This window comes from Martes martes, assembly GCF_963455335.1.
Source record: "Martes martes genome assembly, chromosome: 4".
Lineage (NCBI taxonomy): Eukaryota > Metazoa > Chordata > Mammalia > Carnivora > Mustelidae > Martes > Martes martes.
The window spans coordinates 61,266,731-61,285,205 of record NC_137891.1 but is presented as its reverse complement, the minus strand read 5'-3'; positions in this window follow the sequence as shown (position 1 = coordinate 61,285,205).

Genomic DNA, 18,475 nt, shown 5'->3' with positions numbered 1-18,475 from the left:
AAAATCCCAACTGGGTCAGCAGGGAATACAGACTTGGCAGTTGAGACTGAAGCTGAAGTGGTCCCCTCCGACTCGCCAAGCAAACCTTGAGCCAGCCGCCCTTTGAGAAAGCTTCCTATGCCAGTCATTTCTGGGAAAACTGAGCCAAGGACAAATGACTGTAGATCTTAAAATGAGTCTGATTATATTAGGGTTTCAGGCCCTCCACCCCCGCTCCCCTGCCCTGCACTCACACGGAGTTTTGTTAAATGCCAGTGTCATTTTGTGAGAGTTCAAATGGGACCAGAGTGGATGCTGGCCCCCATGCCTGGGTTAAGAGCAGAAGGACGGCCATAGGGAGGCTCAGGCTAAGCTTTCAACAAAGGAGAGGGTGTGAAGTTTCGCTGGAATGAGCTGGAGTTGAGCGGAGGAACTATGTAGACCCCCAGTGACTGCCAGAGCAAAATCAGATACCAGACAGGATTGAGCTATCTGAGGAACAGCCAGGGTAGCTCAAGTGTTGGGAGCGAAAAACAAGTTTTACGGCTACATGATTGGCAAGAGCAAGAAGGCTGAGTATGTAAGATGAAATAGAGAAATACAGAGAAAAGGGGGATGCCCGAGGTGTGATTTCTATCACGATGCTGGGATATGATGACTCAGCAATGCATCTCTGCTTTGCTTTCTTTTCCTCCCCGAAGGGACCCATAAAATGGCGGGATGTCTATCCGAGATGGGCCCTTAGAGATGCTCTTGTTCACGGCCCCTGTTTTATAGCTGAAGAAGCTGTGGCCTGGAGGGGAAGTGTCTCACCAAAGGCCACACAGTGAATTCTTTAGCAGAGCTGCCTGGAAATCTGAGTCTTGAGTCTTTCCCTTTGTTGCCCTTTCCACCTCAAGGCAAGCACGAGCTATTATTGATACTTATTCATTCACTTTATTTGCTTTTACAGTTCAAAGGCAAACAGATGTTCTGAAAACAAAACAACTAGAACCAGCATAGCCTTGAAACAATGGATGGAGAATTCCACAGGAATGGATATTAATATAAAATTGTTAGTAACGGTTTTAAGTGGTCAGCACTATGTGGAACTGAGCATGAGCTTGGTGAAAAATGCTCTTTTCCAGGAAGATTTTACTTGAAAAAATAATCACACTTATTGGAGGAAGTAGAAAATACAAGACTGCTGAAAATAAGCATCGCTTGTTTTCCTACTACTGAGAAATATCTGCTGCTAATGGTTTGACAGCTCTTTCCAGATTTTTGGAATGTATTGTGTCTTACAAAAATTTAGAAAAAAATAAAAATAAAAATTTAGATCATAACACAGATAACTTTTTAAGATCAACTTTATTGGGTTGTAATTTATATAGAATACAGTAAACCCATTCTCAGGGAGTACTTTAATGAGGCTCTGGCAGGTGCAGTTAAAACCCCGTCAGCTCTTCCTGTCTCCAAGAACTCACTGCCTGTCCTGCTGTGCCCAGCTGTGCTGTCCCCAGGATCCTTCGTGTCTGCTATCTCTTGTCTCCCCCCATCTCACGCTCTGTCTGAATGTCTGTCTGTTTCTTTGGGTGACTGTCTTTTCTGTCCAGTCCTCCAGATTGTTAAAGTCATCATGCTGGGAAGTCACTAATACCCCTTCACCCTCCTTTGTTTTAATCTGGATTTCTTCCTAGGTAGGTGGTATGGAGAGGGGACTGGGTGGAGAGGAAGAGGAAAGAGGCTTTATTATTTACAGTTGAAGAGGTTACACAGGTATTTTGCTTATCGAAAGATACTTTTGTTCCTGAAGGGGAAGGCTGCTTCTCTATTGTACACACTATGAAAATAATTTAGAAATTTTCAATATTTAGTCCTTCCATCCTAGAACCTGGCATGTTTCACTATGGTTTTATTTCTGTAGTATCCACCCACCCACCCCCCAGAAGTAGCTACTTCTTATTTCCTTTTTCACTCCTACATTGCAGACTTACCGTTGCCCTCTTCTGAATTACAGTCCTCAGCTTAACACCATTACAGGTGCCTGTCCAGTAATAATACTGATGAAGGTGCTGATATTCAGATTATAGTGCATGTAACCTATCACATCACATAATTCCTTTAGCAACATGTGAATGGTCCCTGCCATTCTCATTTCACAGCTGAGAATACTATAGTTGGTAAGAGCTATAAGTATTTCTTATTTTGTTGTTCATATGTTTGTATACATACTAAATAAGTATTCTTGTTTTTACTTTTTCTTGCCTCCTTACCATCTAACATAAAGTTTATTAATAGTGAACGTTATTGCACAGTATTTAAGTAACAGGATGTCATTGGAGAAGTGTGAACTTCAGCCAAGAACTTTGCATTCCCTTTTTGGAAAAGGGCTAATGTGTTGTCAGTTATATGAAGTATAGTTACATCATGGTAGGCAGAGGTATGACTGTTTTCCTCTTTATTTGGAGATCAAGTATGACTTCATTTATTTTTTAAAAGGATTTATTTATTTTTAGAAAGAGAGAGTGCCTGAGCATGGGGGAGGGGCAGAAGGAGAGAGAGAATCTCAAGCAGGCTTCCACGCTCATTGCGTGGAGCCTGATGTGGGACTTGATTTCACAACCCTGAAATCATGACCTGAGCCGAAACCAAGAGTTGGAAGCTTAACTGACTGAGTCACCCAGGCACCCCTAAGTATGACTTTAAGAGATAGGGATAGGTGCTAAGTTCACAAGGGGTGGTTTGTGATGGTCTTTTGGTATGTCAGCTTGGCAAGGTTAAGTCCCCATTATTCAATCAAACATTAATCTGGGTATTGTTGTGAAGGTGTTTTGTGGATGTGACTAAAGCCCATAACCAGTTGACTTTATTAAGGCAGATTATTCTAGATAGTCTGGGAGGTGGTTGTCTAATTCAATCCGTCCAAAGGCTCTAAGAGCAGAGCTGAGGCCTCGTCAAAGGAGAGATTCTGCGTGTGGAGAGAGTGATAGCCCATGAGCAAGACTTCCAGGTTGCCTGGCTTTTGTCTTGCCCAATGAATTTCAGACTTGCCTAGCCAGGTCCCATCATTGTTTCAGCCAATTTCTTGCAGTGAATCTCTTAATCTACATTTCCTACTGGATCTGCATTTCCAGTGGAACTGTGACTGATTGATAAGAAAAGAAACTCCTCCACAGTCAGACAGCTAATACGTACACAGCACTGCCTTGCTTCTTTCTGTCAGAATGCCTAAATGCCTTCCCTCTCACTTGGTCTTCTCCTCTCTAAGCCCTGTCTTAGATCTTGCTTCATGTCTTGCTTGACATTCACTCTTTGTTGAGATGTATATTGTTGATCACATGTTTGTATTAAGTACAGATATCTTTCCAAATGGCTTTAGAGTTGTGCTTTTCACTTTAACCAATGACTAGTCAATGATTACTTTATTAATTTTTTGTGAAGCATTTATTGCACCGAAGTAGAGTATATGGGGTTTTCAGAATCTTACTTCAAGTTAGTTACTAATGTGTGTGGAATTCAATTTGTTTTCCTTAATTTCACTGGAAATAACCATACATATTTTTCTACCTTATGTGGTAAGACTTTTCATTGGACCTGGTTTCTTGAGGAAGTGTTCCTCAAATTCATTAGACTTAATGGGGACTGTTTTAGAAGGGGGGAATTTGAGGCTTTCTTTGGAAAACTGTTGGGGAAGAGAGTTTTCACTGGAGGCTGGAAGGTTGAATATTTAAATGATTATGAATCAATGCCTTCTCAGAGGCAGTGCCCCCTCTTTATAAGAAAGGCACCTCCTTTTTTTTTTAACACATTAATTTTTTCATCTTGGAATGGGATTCATTGATAATATAACCAACCACACATTCAGCAACAACAACAACAACAGCAGCAGCAGCAGTGTAATACCCTAAGTAGAATGTAGCTAAAACTAAAGTATAACAATTTATAATAATAAAAAAACCCACTTCTTTCTGATTGTAAATGTTTGGACATGGTTGTGTGAGAGACTATAATAAAGGAGTCAAATGTTGGCCTCGTCAGAGTCCCTGTCAACGGCTCAGCTACAGCTGTGGACGGGGTAGACCAGTTGTCCTGGTGGCTTAGATATCATGAGGAGTCATGCAATTAGTGATGTGGTTTTCTGATGCAGTGAATAAATCCGGGTGGACTTGGAACAAAATGAATTATAATTTTCTCTTGATTTGCATGGTGGTTGCATTTCAGGAAACATAAGGTATCTTAAGAGAGGACAAAAGTGCTTTCTGTTTGTATGTAAAATTGAGTTAGGTTCCAGGCTCAGACAATTAAAATCGGTTTTTATAAGTGCCAGAGAGCAGAGAATTTCATTCACCCAGAACTCTTGAAAGCATGGTTAGCATGTGGCAAGCATTTTGTTAGTATCTGTACGAATGTATGAAAGTTTTTCATCTCTGTGAAATTAGGTAGGACATCTGAAAATCATGCAGGATGAGGGACAATGATCTGTTGTATGGGACTACCCCAGACATTGTGTGATGGCTGGCATCCATTACCCTTGTTCACTGGAGCCAGTAGTGCTTCTGACTATTGCGAGAGCCCAAAAAGCTGCCACCACAAATTTCCAGATCGTCCTTTTGGGTGGCACTGTTGAGAACCACAGAATTAAGTAACAATGTGGGTATGGTGTCTGTCCATCAGATGCCAGGGAAAACCCACTCGTAGGAATGATGCCTTAACAGTGGTAATGGGGCAGCCCTGTTAAAGGGACTGTCTGCTGTGAAGTATGTGCATAATAACATAGATGGAGCTCTGAGGGAAATGGGGAGTTGGAAAAGGGGTGTGTGATGCAGGTCAGAGCCGTTGCCAGCTCACAAAGACCTTGGTGTGAATTAAAGAAAAGGGCCTCCTCTGGGCAGACCTGAGCTCTTCTTCTAAGAACTGTCTGGTAGCAGATGAGAGCCCGTGGAAGTCATGTGTCCTGACAAGTGGAGTGCTTGCTTGGAAGTCAGGTGCCTCTCCTGACCTCTTGGCCCCGAGCACCTTTTGACAAGACTCAACTTACACACACCCTTGCTAGGTTTCCACAGGAGACAGAAATCAGGGTTTAAGAGCAGAAGATAAATTGCTGGATGAGTGATTAGCTCAGTGTGGCCTAGGCAGCTTGATCTTATTCTGGGAAAGTTAATCATAGCCTTGGTTAGAGGACTCGTGAGTAGTAAAGGGACTGAGAAATGAGTAAAATGTATCTGTGAAAAGAGGATACGTTTAGTGAATTCCATCAAGTTAAGGGAATCTCTTCCCTCTCTTGTGAGGTTAAAATGGATAACATTGGTGGCTTCTGGCAGCTGGGTTTCTTCATGGAGGTTTGGAACTTCAGTAATCAGTGCACCTTGGTGTCATGAAGTCTTGAGGTATTGTCAGAATTTTACTTAACTGAAACGGACAGGGAAAGCTATTTATAGTTTTCTATGGTGGTTTATATTTTTGTGGGAATAGATATTCTTGTTGACTATCCAGGAAATCAAACTCTCAGAATCAAAGAGCCTTTCTGGTGAGACTGGAACCAGAGAAGGTCTTGAAGGACATTTCCTTAATGTCACAATAGGACCCATTGACATCCTGCCTTATGCCAAAACATGAACTCTTTTGCCCCCAACTGCTCATACCCTCAAGATTGTCTTCCAGCCTAACTTGGAAAGCACAGAGAAACATTGCCTCTTTTCCTTCATCTCTGGTTTGTAAAGGTGCCACATGGATTAGCCCCTTCATCTGAACTCTTCATTTCATTGTCAGTTTTTCATTTTCTCATGATTTTGTTGGAGGAGAGACTTCTTATTTCATAGCTGGCCCACAAAGAGACACCCCAGGACTACCTTCTCCCAGATTTATGTGGGGTGGGTACATCAGTAAGGCTAGGCTAAGTCCTGCTGTGTAAAAAAATAACATTAGAAATCTCAGTGGCTTAACAGAAGAAAGCTTTATTTCTCTTTTACATGATATTCCTTGCAGAGCCAGGCCAGTTCTCCAGGGAGGTGCTGGTTTAGAATTCTGGGCTATTTGTGTCTTCTGGCAGCTGCCTTTCCACATGTTCTCTGATCACCACGGCATGGACAAGCACTATATGTGTTTTGACCGAGCAATTTAATGCTTGGGCTCAGAAATATGATAATGTCCCTTCTGCTTACAATTAATTGTTTAGATTTGAGGAAGTGGTCCTCTTGTGCCCAGGAGAGGAGGCCCAGGTACAAATGAGCACTGGTAATGAAGTGATACCTACCATGTACACCATAGTAGGTATATCTGTCTGCTGGGGCCACCATGACAAAGTATCACAGACTGTGTGACTTAAACAACAGAAACTAACTTTTCCCACAGTTCTTGAGGCTAGAAATCCAAGGTCAAGGTGTCATCAGGTTTATTTTCTTCTGAGGCCTCATCATCTTTTCCCTAAGTTGCAGGGAGTAGCTGAATTTTGGACTTATCCTTATTAGTACAAAGGAGTTTTGTTCATTAGGTTAATTGATGATGGCTGGATTAACCAAACCATACTAAAGGAACAAGCTGGATATAGACTCCAGTCATGTCCTCAAAGACTGTGGGTGGGTTTGGGCAGAAACTGAAGATTGGGGAATATCGTCTCTCCTGTCTTCCAACTGCTGTCACCAACACCAACAATCTTTTCTGATTTTCTTACGCATCTTTCTCCTGGTGTTCCAAAAGTGGGCTCATTCCTGTCCCTCTCTCACAAAGAGGTTTATTTTTTCCCTAGTGGTTCCCTTCACTATGGAATTTTCATACCACATATTACATGTACATACATGTAAGTTTAGGTACTTCGTACATATCTGTGGTTTATACGAAAAGTAAGTTTTTTGTCATGCCCCAAGAAACAATTGTTGCTTCCTTTACTGCCCCTATTGAGAACGCATGTTCTAGGGTCAACTGAATGAAACAAAGCTTGTCCAGGAGTTGATCTAACTTAGTAAGTGAAACTGTCAGCTCCATGCCTTTCTTCTGCATGCTTAGATGCCAGCCAGGCACTCAACACCATGGCCCTACTCTAGGGGATATATCATCCTGCAGTCAAATGCTCCCTTTTCCTTGACATATTTAGTGAAACAGAACAGGGATTTGTCATGGTCCAGGATGTCACAACCTCAGGTTTTGTAAAATTCCTTCTTCTGCAATCGATCAGCTTCATGTTTAAGAGCATGGTAGCCCCTGGCCCTTCAGGAATGGGGTCGCTTATATGAGGGGAATCCTGTTGAATGGTCACAGCCGTTCTGGGATTCATTGACACGGGACTACTTTTTTTTTCCTCCTAGTTTCCATCAGGAAGGGCTCTTACTTTGTTTAACTAGCTTAGGCACCAATTTCAATATTAACTCCTCAACATCAAATGACCCCATTACCCAAACTGTGGATAGTCAATGACTAAAGCTACGTGGGATTTTAAAAATATTTTCATCAAATTTCGTGTATTCATTTTCCTGAAGGAACAAATCTAGGAGTGAGGCTGCTTCTCCTTATTCTTTTTGCCTCAGTTTGTACTGGCTTCCTTACATACCATGACCTCATCAGAGAGCTTGCTGACCAGGGTCTTTATGGGTCTTTACCTATACTCTTAAGTTGTACCATGTGAGTCATTTTACCAACAGAAATCCTGTACTTGAAACTACCTATGTAAATGCAAAGTTATGGGCTTTTAAAGATAGATGTTAATCTCTAATGTCACTGCTCTTTCACCCCCCTCTATAAGATCAGGTTCTAACAGCATTTGGGTGTCCTAAAGGAGGCAACCTATTAGTCTAGTACGTGGTGGATCAGGTACAGGAACAGTTTCTGAGGTTTGCCAGGATAGATATTCTTACTATGGGGGAAAACAGCTTCACATCCCGACCGTTGCTATTTGTCATGATATATAGGATGCATGAGCTCTGGTTTGAATCCCTGTTTTACCATCTCAAGTGAGACCTTAAGAATTACTTAATTTTGCTATGCCTTAGTTTCCTCATCTAAAAATGTGGAAAGAATAGAAGCACTTTATATTGGTTGTTGTAAAAGTTAATGAGTTAACACATGTGAAGCATTTAAACTAGTGTCAGTACTTAAGTGCTTGATAAATGTTGGCAGCTCTTCCTACTGCTACTGTAATGATACTTCTGCTACGGTGCTGTTCTCCCCAAGCATTAGGAGTGCTGCTTCCTGTATGGGGAATGGAAAGTGCATTTTGAGTACTTTTTTTCTCTCCTTTAACTGCAGCTGTAGCATTATAGACTCCGGATCCTACTCATCCAAGTAGACAAAACCATAACCCAGAAGCATATAGGTATTTGCCTCATTAAATTCTTGCTGTAATTTTGTTTTATTATTATATGGAGCTTTGATATCAGTTGTAGACTGATGGGTTTTGAAAATAGATTGGAAACAACATTGTGTCTCATTCCTTCATCAGACATTTCCACGTACCATTAAAAGGACTGAGTAAGGTTGTCCACCCTCTTCAAGGAGCTTAAGATCAAAAGACTGGGTAATGCATGAATACAAATCATTTTAATGATAATAGTAGGCATTTGAAAATTTGCTCCTTGGCAGGCTATGTTGAGCATTTCTGTATTTGTTATGTAACTGAATTCTGAAAACAAGCCTATGGTGCAGGGAGACAGAGGTCCTAGAGTTTAAGGACTAAATAGGGTGAAGAATTGAACTTTGGTTCATCTGATTTCTGAGTTTGTCCCATTCCATGACAAAATCCACAAGAGGGAGTCCCAAAGCTGTTTGGGGGTTCAGAGGAAGGAGAAGTCACCTCTAGCTGGTTTGCTAGTGGTACAGCTGTGCTTTTGAGGAAGCCTGGGATTAGTGGGTGGAATTTACGTGGGAGAGAAGCATCCCAAGACATAGGCCCAGAACAGAAATCTCAAACATAGGATGGGGCTGGGTATTTCCAAGGACCTGCATGGAATTTGTTTTGACCAAAACAAAGGATGGGTAGGAGAGATCCAATTGGAGACATCTGTCTTGTCCCAATTCTGGAAGGGCTTGAATGCCAATTAGAGTTTTCATTTTTTTTTTTTAATGGGGCAGCCTGGGAGAGTAGAGAGACCCCCAGAATTCAAACTGGATAAATCTGCATGTGAATACTAAGATGACCTCTTATGAGTCACTTGGGAAAGATTGCTCAAACTCTCGATCTTCGGTTTTCTCATTGATTACTTCAGTGAGGATTCGTTCATGTTTATTTATTGAATGACTGAAGGGGGGCAACCCCACCTGATATTATTGTGAGAATGACAATAATCAAGACGAAGTACTGAAACCCAGTAGTCAGTAAGTGGCAGCTATAATTGTTTTTTTTTTCTTTTTAAAGATTTATTTATTTATTTATTTGAGAGAGAGAGAGAGAGAGAGAGAGTCGGGGGGAAGGGCAGAGGGAGGGAGAAAGGGAGACTCTTAAGTAGACTTCATGCTAAGCACCTAACACAGGGCTCCATCTCAAGACCCTGAGATCATGACCTGAGCCGAAACCAAGAGTCAGACGCTTACCTATGCCACCAAATGTTATATTGTTATATGTTATATTTGGTAAGGATGAGTCCTTGAGGTTGTCAGACAAGTGGGTAGCATGAACAGAGTCTGTTTTTTAGAATATTACTCTAGCTCATGTGTCTATGAGGAAGAGGAGATACTGCAAGTTGGGAGATCAGCAGAAAACCTCTGAGTAATACAAGGGAGAAAGAATGAGAACCTGAAGGAATGGTGCCTGGTGTAAGGCCGCTGACATGTTGGGGGCAGCATCAATGCTGTTGGCTGCCTATTAGTGACCAAAGATAAGTCCAGAAGCTTGTATATATCATGGGACAGATTTCCCGCTAGGCTAATGAAGCTTCAGCTGTATGGGGTTCTGCCAGCTCTGGGTTTTCTCCAGGGTAGTGGAAGCCACATAATGATCATGACTCATTGCTTATAGTTGGGGAAAATCATATGGATATGTTAGAGCCACTAATACATCAAAATTATGACCAAGAGGATCTCTGCCAAAAAAGGTTTACCCTAGCACTTCACTGATTTCCACCCAAGCTACTATCTAGCCTGCCCCTTAGATGGACTATTTGTCATGCACAATTCCAAGTATCAGAGGGGAGACAGTATCTTTGATCCCTGCCATATTATTACTAATATCTATCAATATTGCTTATTTTTGATGAAAAGAATAAATTCTAAATAATTATTTAGTTTTCCCTTATCACTGCATCTGTGTTATTTATGTTGAGGCATAGCCACTGCATTTCTCTTTGAGACTGGGTCTGGCCTCCCACCACTTCAACTGTTTTGCTCATGGCTCAGTCACACAGAGCTCTTTAGGCATAAGCAAGGGGGAGGATTGTGGGACAGGCCGGGAGAGCTCTGTGTGCCCACATACAACGAGGGACAACTTTGCCAGTGAGAGGTCAGGTTCTATTTCATGATGAGGCATGAAATACCAACAGCTGGAATTTTTGCTCTTAAGCCAACTAGGAAGGAGGTAAGGCATGCTAAGACAGTTTTTTTTTTCTTTTTCTTTTTAAAAACAAGACTGGGAATGTAGAACAGCAGCAGCCTGGATAAATAAAAAGAAACAATAAACATATACCAAAAAATCAGGATCTTGCTGGAGCCCTGATTCAGTGGCACTTGGATGCCTCTAGCTGAAACCATTCCGTATTATCCCAGACTTTGGGATCTGTAAAGGTAGCTAAAGGATTCCTGAGTCCAAAGCTATGTGTTCAGTATCCCAAGCCCCTTGCCAGATGTCCTCCAGACCGTTACTTTTATCAACTGGTTTACTGTTGTATTGTCAATTCTGACTGCTATAATCACCACATGACACATACTGTGTTTAGTCAAAGGTTTCTAAGTGAAAAGTTTCAGTACCTGGCCTCTTGTCTTGTTTCTCTTGACCAGACCCTGTCCTCATATTTTGATCCAGCATTGAGTTCTCTGGTTTCTTTCTTTTCTTTGATTCCTTATATTTCTTCTTCCTCTGACTCAAATCCCGTTATTCCAATGGCTTCCTTTGGACTTGAAGTTCTGCCTGTGAAATCTCTCTCCTATGGCTATTATATGTAGCTTGACACAGGTTATCCTCCACCTGCCTGCTCTCCATACCCCTCCACACATGTCTACCCAGCATATTTTCTCTGCCAGTGAGACCCGCTCTTCTTAGCCACCCTATAGAGTGTGGCTATCTAATCCCTGGCTCTGGGCTTTCTCATCTAGCCCATCTCCACACTGGCCATGACCTGATTTGGCAATTACTTGAAAATCTGTGGAAGACAGTTGGAACTAGGGAGGCGGATATCCAACCAATATAAGATCTTTTGATGAACGAGATTTATCTGTGACTTCCGAATTAAAGAATATTTTAAATCCTTATTAAGACCTTCTCAGGACACACGCTATAGTTCCCTAGTAGCAAGTCCATCTTGGTAATCCACAATTTGTCTTCAGTGGACTGAAAAAGGGCATGATCAGGATTAGTACTAAGATCGAATTAAGGAGTTCCTATCCTTTCTCCTCATTTCCCACAGTACCTGACGCCAAGCAGCAGAGCAGTGTCCAAGGATAATTTTCAATCACTTAGTTGAGGAAGTAAACAAAAGAAGCACCAAAGTTTGACTTTTCTTTCCCCTTGTACCGTCTCTAAAACTGGCAAAGGATAGAGCATCCAATACTTCTCACCCAGCCCCAGGATGACAGAGGAATCTGATTAATACTGCCCTTTGGGTTGGTAACTAGAATCTGGAGACTTAACCCAGTGTGGCAAAGGATAGGCTGAGTTTCATGCTTTGACCCAGCAATTGCACCCCTAATTGGGCACACAGTTGCACTTTCATGGCATTTAAACACTTTAAAGAGCTCGTACTCAAGACAGAAGGCCGCAGTGTGTTTTCCTGAGGGTATAGCCAGGGACTAAAGAATGCAGGGGCTCTTTAAGCATAATTAGGCATTTAATTGCACATATAGACTTCACCGATGGTTTTGCACACGCATGTGATTGTGATTCACTTGAAAGCCCCCCACTGATGATAGTCTGTGTTCCATTTTTCTGCAAAGCAAATTAGGAAGGAAAATATTCAAAACATTTAATTCTTAAGTCCTATTTCTTTAGTTTCTTTTTAGTTCTAACTTCTCTTCAAGTTTCTAGAGAGTTAAAACAACCACCACCACAGGGAATTCCACATCTGACTCTTATAAAGCACATAAAACAGAATGTACATAACTGTGGGTAGTTTGCAATTAGAGCGTAAGTATAGTACAAATGTGGTGTCTCTCTTCTACCAATATTTCCCTTCTTCCTCTCTACCCAAATTTTCAGATTGAGAAATCAAGGCAGGGGAGTTAAATCTTTTGCCTAAGTCACTGAGTAGTAGAGACCAGTTGGGAAAATAAATTGCCCTTGGCATCCTGTTCTTTTCTATCATCAAGCCGAGAGTGCAGTGTAACATGTTTAATTCCATTGTTCTATTGCACATTTAAGACGATAAACAATGGATAACCTCTGAGACTTGGCTTATACAGAAATATGAACCTGGATATTTTGGTCCCATTTCTTTTTTGTACACAACTCCATGATGGCAGCACTGAAAAATTTTCAAAGATTTCAGAAATGGACTGGTCTATTTTCTTCATCCTTTCTGCCCTCCTATTTTGAGCATTTTGTAAGGATTGATCTTTTGGGGATTTTTTACTTATAGTCCAATATGTCTTCCATACTTTAAAATCGACACATTCCATTTATCAAAAGCCACTTGAGTCGAGCTTGCATTGCTACACCTACACCTCTTGCTGTTGCCTCTCCCTCCAGGTTTTCATAACTTGGCCATCTCTTGAACATGGATTTGGCTTAATCCGACTTTGGCTTCTTGCAGTAGTTAAGAATGTGTCACCCAGAGTAGACATCAATGACTACAAAATCCTGAGAGGTGGTTAGAGAATGCCTGAACCACCACCCTGGACCTAGAGCTATTTAGCCATTACTTCATGTTCATCTGTGGTGGATTTATATTGGGTAGACAGCAAATGCTTATTGGTAATATTAAATGCTGATTTTTGAATCCCTCCTCACTAAGCAATAAGTAGAAACTCAACCAGATACAACAGGGTTTGTCAAGAAGTTCTTAATAGGAAGTGTGCATGGCCCCATCTGGGTGGCACAGTCGGTTGAGTGTCCAACTCTTGTTTTTGGCTCAGGTGTGATCTCAGGGTCATGAGCTCGAGACCAATGGTAGGCTCTGTGCTCAGTGTGGAGTCTGCTTGAGATCTTCTCTCTCTCTCCTTCTGACCCTCCTGCTTGAACTCTCTTTCTCTCTAAAATAAATAAATCTTCAAAAAAGGAAGTGTGTATAAGAATCACCAGGGCAGGGCAGGAATCTTCTTCCAAATACAGAGGTCCAAGCCCTCTGAATCAGAAATTGTATGTTGGGGCCCAAGCACCTATAATTTTCAAAGTGTTCCTCTGTGATTCTGAACTTTTGCTATGAGGAATCAGAAGTCTAGGAGAATAGTCTCTGTTATGCTCCTTCCTGAAATATGTTTCTCTTGCTATGATGTGTTGTTGGGAATTATGTATTTAGACAGTACAATTTATTAGAGGTTGTGTGAACCCGGGCAGTTTTCTCTGCCAGTTTTCAGCCCCAATGTCCTTACTTGTAAAAGGTGAGATGATAATTGGGGTTGTTGAGATGAAAAGAGGATCTCTGCAAAGGCTCTTAGCAGCGTGTCCGGTATGTACCAGTCATGAGTCACTCTCATCATCATAGACCATATCTGTCATGATTCTGATGAACTTATGCCCCACACATCTTGTCCATGGCCACTTTGTGTTGGAGCAGTTAGTCTCCTATTGAGGTCCTTATTATATTTTGCAGAGAGGGGCTCTGTCCGTCTCCTAAAGTACAGTGTAAAAGTCATAAAGAAGCGTAACTTCCCTCTGATAGCTCTGTGCAGTGCATGCTCCCTGCTTTTACTCTGCCCCAGGTCTCCTGTGTCTTTCTCCAACCCCAGCATTGTTTGGTCAGCCTACCTAGGGGGAGTAACTGCCTAATGGGTCTGAGCCCAAAGTGGCTCCTCCCCCTGGGAAAAGGCATGGACGGGTTAAAACTTCCTGTGCAAAATCATTCTACCTGCCTCCTGGAGGACAACAGAAGATGACCATTTCAAGTCAACGAATACACTGCTTTGTGTAGGTTTGGGTCTTACACTTTTCTTTCCCAGCTATAGAGTCTGTTTCTCTGGGCAGCCTTATCCTGTGCAGAGCTCTGGGAACAGAGACTGTGTGTGCCAGGCAGCCGTCTGGCACAGGCTTGTCTTGTTTACCATTCTGGTTTAAATTGCCTTTCTTATGGATGGGTATTTATATGTATAACAAATGGGGGCTGGCTAATTATGTGGTTCTTAGTAGGAATCAGGTCTCCTTTGGAACCAGCCCAGTCTCTGCCCACTATTTATAGCCTTCATATGTCCCAAATTTTCCAGTTCTGATTTCAAATATTCTATCCCACTGTCTCCAGAAGTACACTTTATGCTTGTCAGACCACATGTCAATTTATGGTTTGAGAAATATAGTCACAGTATTATAACTGCCACCCTAAACACCACATTTTCTGACTGTGAGATTGGAATCCTGCCTTTTAAAAAAAAATTGGACATACTTAGGAAGGGCAAAAAAATTTTTTTCTTCAAGTGTTCTTGGTAGGCAATTGACTCTAGGCTTCACTTAAAAACTACAGATTTCAGATTAAGCATGAGGCAATATTAAAGATCTTGATGACTGTTGTCCTTCTTGAGACAGTGTCTTTCACATGGAACATTACCAAGAGATAGTAGCATAAGCAAATGGGTTGAATGATTATATAGAGATTTTCATATTGCCGTAAAACCACAGAACTCTGATCTGGATCTGCTGTGTTTCTTCCCAATCATAAATGAAGGCAGAAATGTATGCTATATCAAGGGAGAAAGAAGCAGATTTCTAGCACTGTTTGGTCTCTATTTTGTATTGGGCACTCTGATGGGCACTTTATCTTCACCCTCCAAAGACCACGAGGGCACAGGCAGCAGAACCTTCACGTCATGGGTGGAAGAACTGAGACTCCCATTAAGGAGCTTGCTGAGGACAGTCAGGTGATAAGCACTGTAGTTAGAATTAGAACTCAGGGGGTGCCTGGGTGGCTCAGTCATTAAGCATCTGTCTTCGGCTCAGGTCATGATCCCAGGGTCCTGAGATCGAGCTCTGCATCAGGCTCCCTGCTCAGCGGGAAGCCTGCCTCTCCCTCTGCCTGCTGCTACCCCTGCTTGTTCTCTTCCTCTGTCAGAAAAATAAATAAATTCTTTAAAAAAAAGGGGGGGGGAATTTGAACTCAGGCCAATGGGACTGAGAGTCTCTTTATAAATTAGGGTTTCTCATATTATTCTTCATTTCCCCAGAATGGGAGATGAAATTTAGCTAAAATCATTTCCCATCAGTTCCAAGCTCCTGTCATTTAAGGGATACATGTAAATGTAACTATCATGCTAATCCCCACTCCCTAGCCTGTGTGTCCACGCTAGGGCAGATGTCTTGGGGGGAGGGTGTGTGTGTGTAGATGGAAGTATAGAGAGGCCATGTGGAGAGATTGCATTATGCAGTTCTGTGCCTCGTTCAGAAGGAAACTCTCCAGTGTTCTGCGTGACTTGACTCAAACTTCAGGTTTCTTATTTCCAGTACAACCCAGCCCCGGCCAATGGATATGTTACTTCCACATGTCTCTGAAACCGAGGGATGGCTTCCTACGTGATTTCTCCTGATCCCACGTAAGTCAACAGGTATCACTAATAGAGCCCAGTATATGATGGCAGTGGCTGGCTCCAGACAAGCGAACGTCTTTTCAGATATGCCAACCTCTGTTCAGTCTGTGTGAAATGATCTCGATGAAATGTTTATAAATGTAAGGCTGTGGAATGCAGCTTCTGTAAGAGGAATGGCTCTAGAAGCTAGAACAGTACCAGATCCAAAGTTGATACTCCGTGTTGGATTAAGGACTTCGTGGCTCTTGTCTAAAATTTCTTACAGTAAAGTCCACAGGCTACTGTAGCATTTTATACACTGGCAGATGTGAAGCCCAAGGCAGAGGAGAATCTTGATTAATCTCCTGTTGGTAGCAAACAGAGGTGGTTCTGTTTTCAGAGGACCCTGGGTGCTGCAGTGCATGCCGTCCATGCAGCCAAAATATACCAGCACCTGGCATGGTCCTTACATTGAACACGCAGAGGATGGGGCAGGAGTGGAACATGGCTGACCAACAGCTATGAGTGTGGACTGGAATTCACTCTTGGTTGTGGGATATCCTCAAGATGAAAAACTACTAAAAATATTGTTTTAAAACTGATGGGTGATGGAGAGGAGGGACATGGGTGAAGGGGAATGGGAAGGACAGGCTTCCGATTAGGGAATGAGTAATTTACAGGGCTGAAAGGAACGGCATAGGGAATGTAGTCAGTGGTATTGGAATGGTATTCTATGGCGACGAACAGTAGCTACGCTTGTGGGGAGCATAGCCTAATGTACAGACTTGCCGAATCACTATGTTGTACACCTAAAACTAATGTAACCTTGTGTGTTAACTGTACTTCACTAAAAAAGAAAAAAAGAAAAGATACAGAGTTCAATAAATCAGTTAAAGTATTTTTTAGACTGCATTGTTGAGGGAGCCAAGTTCAATAGTATGTGGTCTTCATAGTTGCAATGATCACCCAGTTGATACTGCTGGCAGCATCGTTTTGTGAAGAATTTCCTAGCACCTCCCCAAGAGGATGTACTGAAGTGGCTTCTTGGGAAAACACTGGAAGGATTTCATGCTCATGACTTCTAAGCTGCTGGAACAATCTAAATAAAGTGAGTTACCATTAGATAATGCAGAATATTCTTGAAGAAACTGGGGCTGCATTGGATTCAGCTGTTGTATCTTTTCACGTTAAAACTAAAAGTATTCCTGCCTCTGGGGAGGCAAAAGAAGAAGAATTTGAGCATAAAGTCGAATAGAGTGACCTTCAATTAATCAGGTATAGTTGAGGAATTGCACTGTTTATTTTAGAGAAAAAAAAATCAGACAACTAGGCGCTTGCAGCAGTTGTTGTTTGCTGAACTGTAAGACAGATTATTTGAGAGAAAGAATCCTAAGTTCTTGCCTTTCAAATATGGCTGGAAATCCATAATCATGTTGAGAGCCCTTTCCACCACATGGCCCTGCGCTGGTAAACTGGGAGCGAGTTGCTGCACAAAATACCAAGTCTCCAGCCTCCGCCAGGTGTGTCAAAGACAGCAGGAGAAAAAAAATGGGGGTGACATCCTGTTTTTATTTACTCTGCATTTGGTCTGGCAAGATATATTTAAAAAATAATTTTACCAGAGTGAAAAGTGAGGTATTGTGGATTAACTCTTAATAGAAGCTAAGTAAGCTTTACCTTTACCTCCTGGAGAGGAGCCCCCACCACCAGATGAAGACATGATCATTTACCTCGGGTTGGCCTTGACAGCTGCTGATGGGTAGACACCTTTTGGTTCTCTCTCCAGTGGTCTCACGTAGAGGCAGTCACAGGATGGAGTTCCCTCCTGCTGGTAAACCACTCTTCCATCTGGCAAAAAGGTTAGAGGGAAAGAAAGGGAGGTGGAGGATGGGCACCAAGGGGAGGGGTTATGTGTGTGCCAAGCTGCACTGTGCACTAGCTGATGTCATCCCTTCTAAATGGGCAGAATCAGGAGCCCACCTCTGTATTAGTCTGCAAACCCCAAGTTGGGGTGTCAGGAAGGTAGATGAGCAAGGAGTGAAAAAAGTGAATGTTTCAAGGAACATTTGTAAACAACACTGATTTGATTCTGTAAGAAGGGACTAAAACATACTTTAATGATGTTTCTGAATTTCCTGAAAACCTAACTTCCTATCACCTAATTTCCTTTTCCCTTCATAATGTTTTGAAGCTATCTGGTGGATACACAAATGACAAACTGTCCAAGACTGTATTTCCTTTTCCAAGTTTAATTCAACAATACCTCTACAAAATGTGAAATTTATAAAATATATACCATGTTTGATGTTTCTGAACTTGAAACGGGGGCTTTTTGAGGAGGAATGCTATGTTAATGATCCAGTGGATTCTCTTTCAAATTATTAAACAAAGAATGGATCTTCTCTTTTTAAGTAGGCCCCATGCCCAATGTGGGGCTTGATCTCATGACCCTGAGATCAAGAGTCATATGCTGTACTGACTGAACCAGCCAGGGCCCCCTGACCCATACCGCAGGTTTTCTTGTCTGATCCCGAAATACTAACTTCAGATGTAATACACTGTGTTATATTTGTAGTATCCAAAGGAGTTTGGTGGAAAAAAATCACATAAGTTAGGTTATAGCCTAGCACGGTGCTTGGAATATAGTTGGCGCTCAATCAATGTTTTTAGAATGAATGAGTGAATAGCCAGGAGCATTTAGCATTCATTTGAGGACTGAACACATCAATACTCC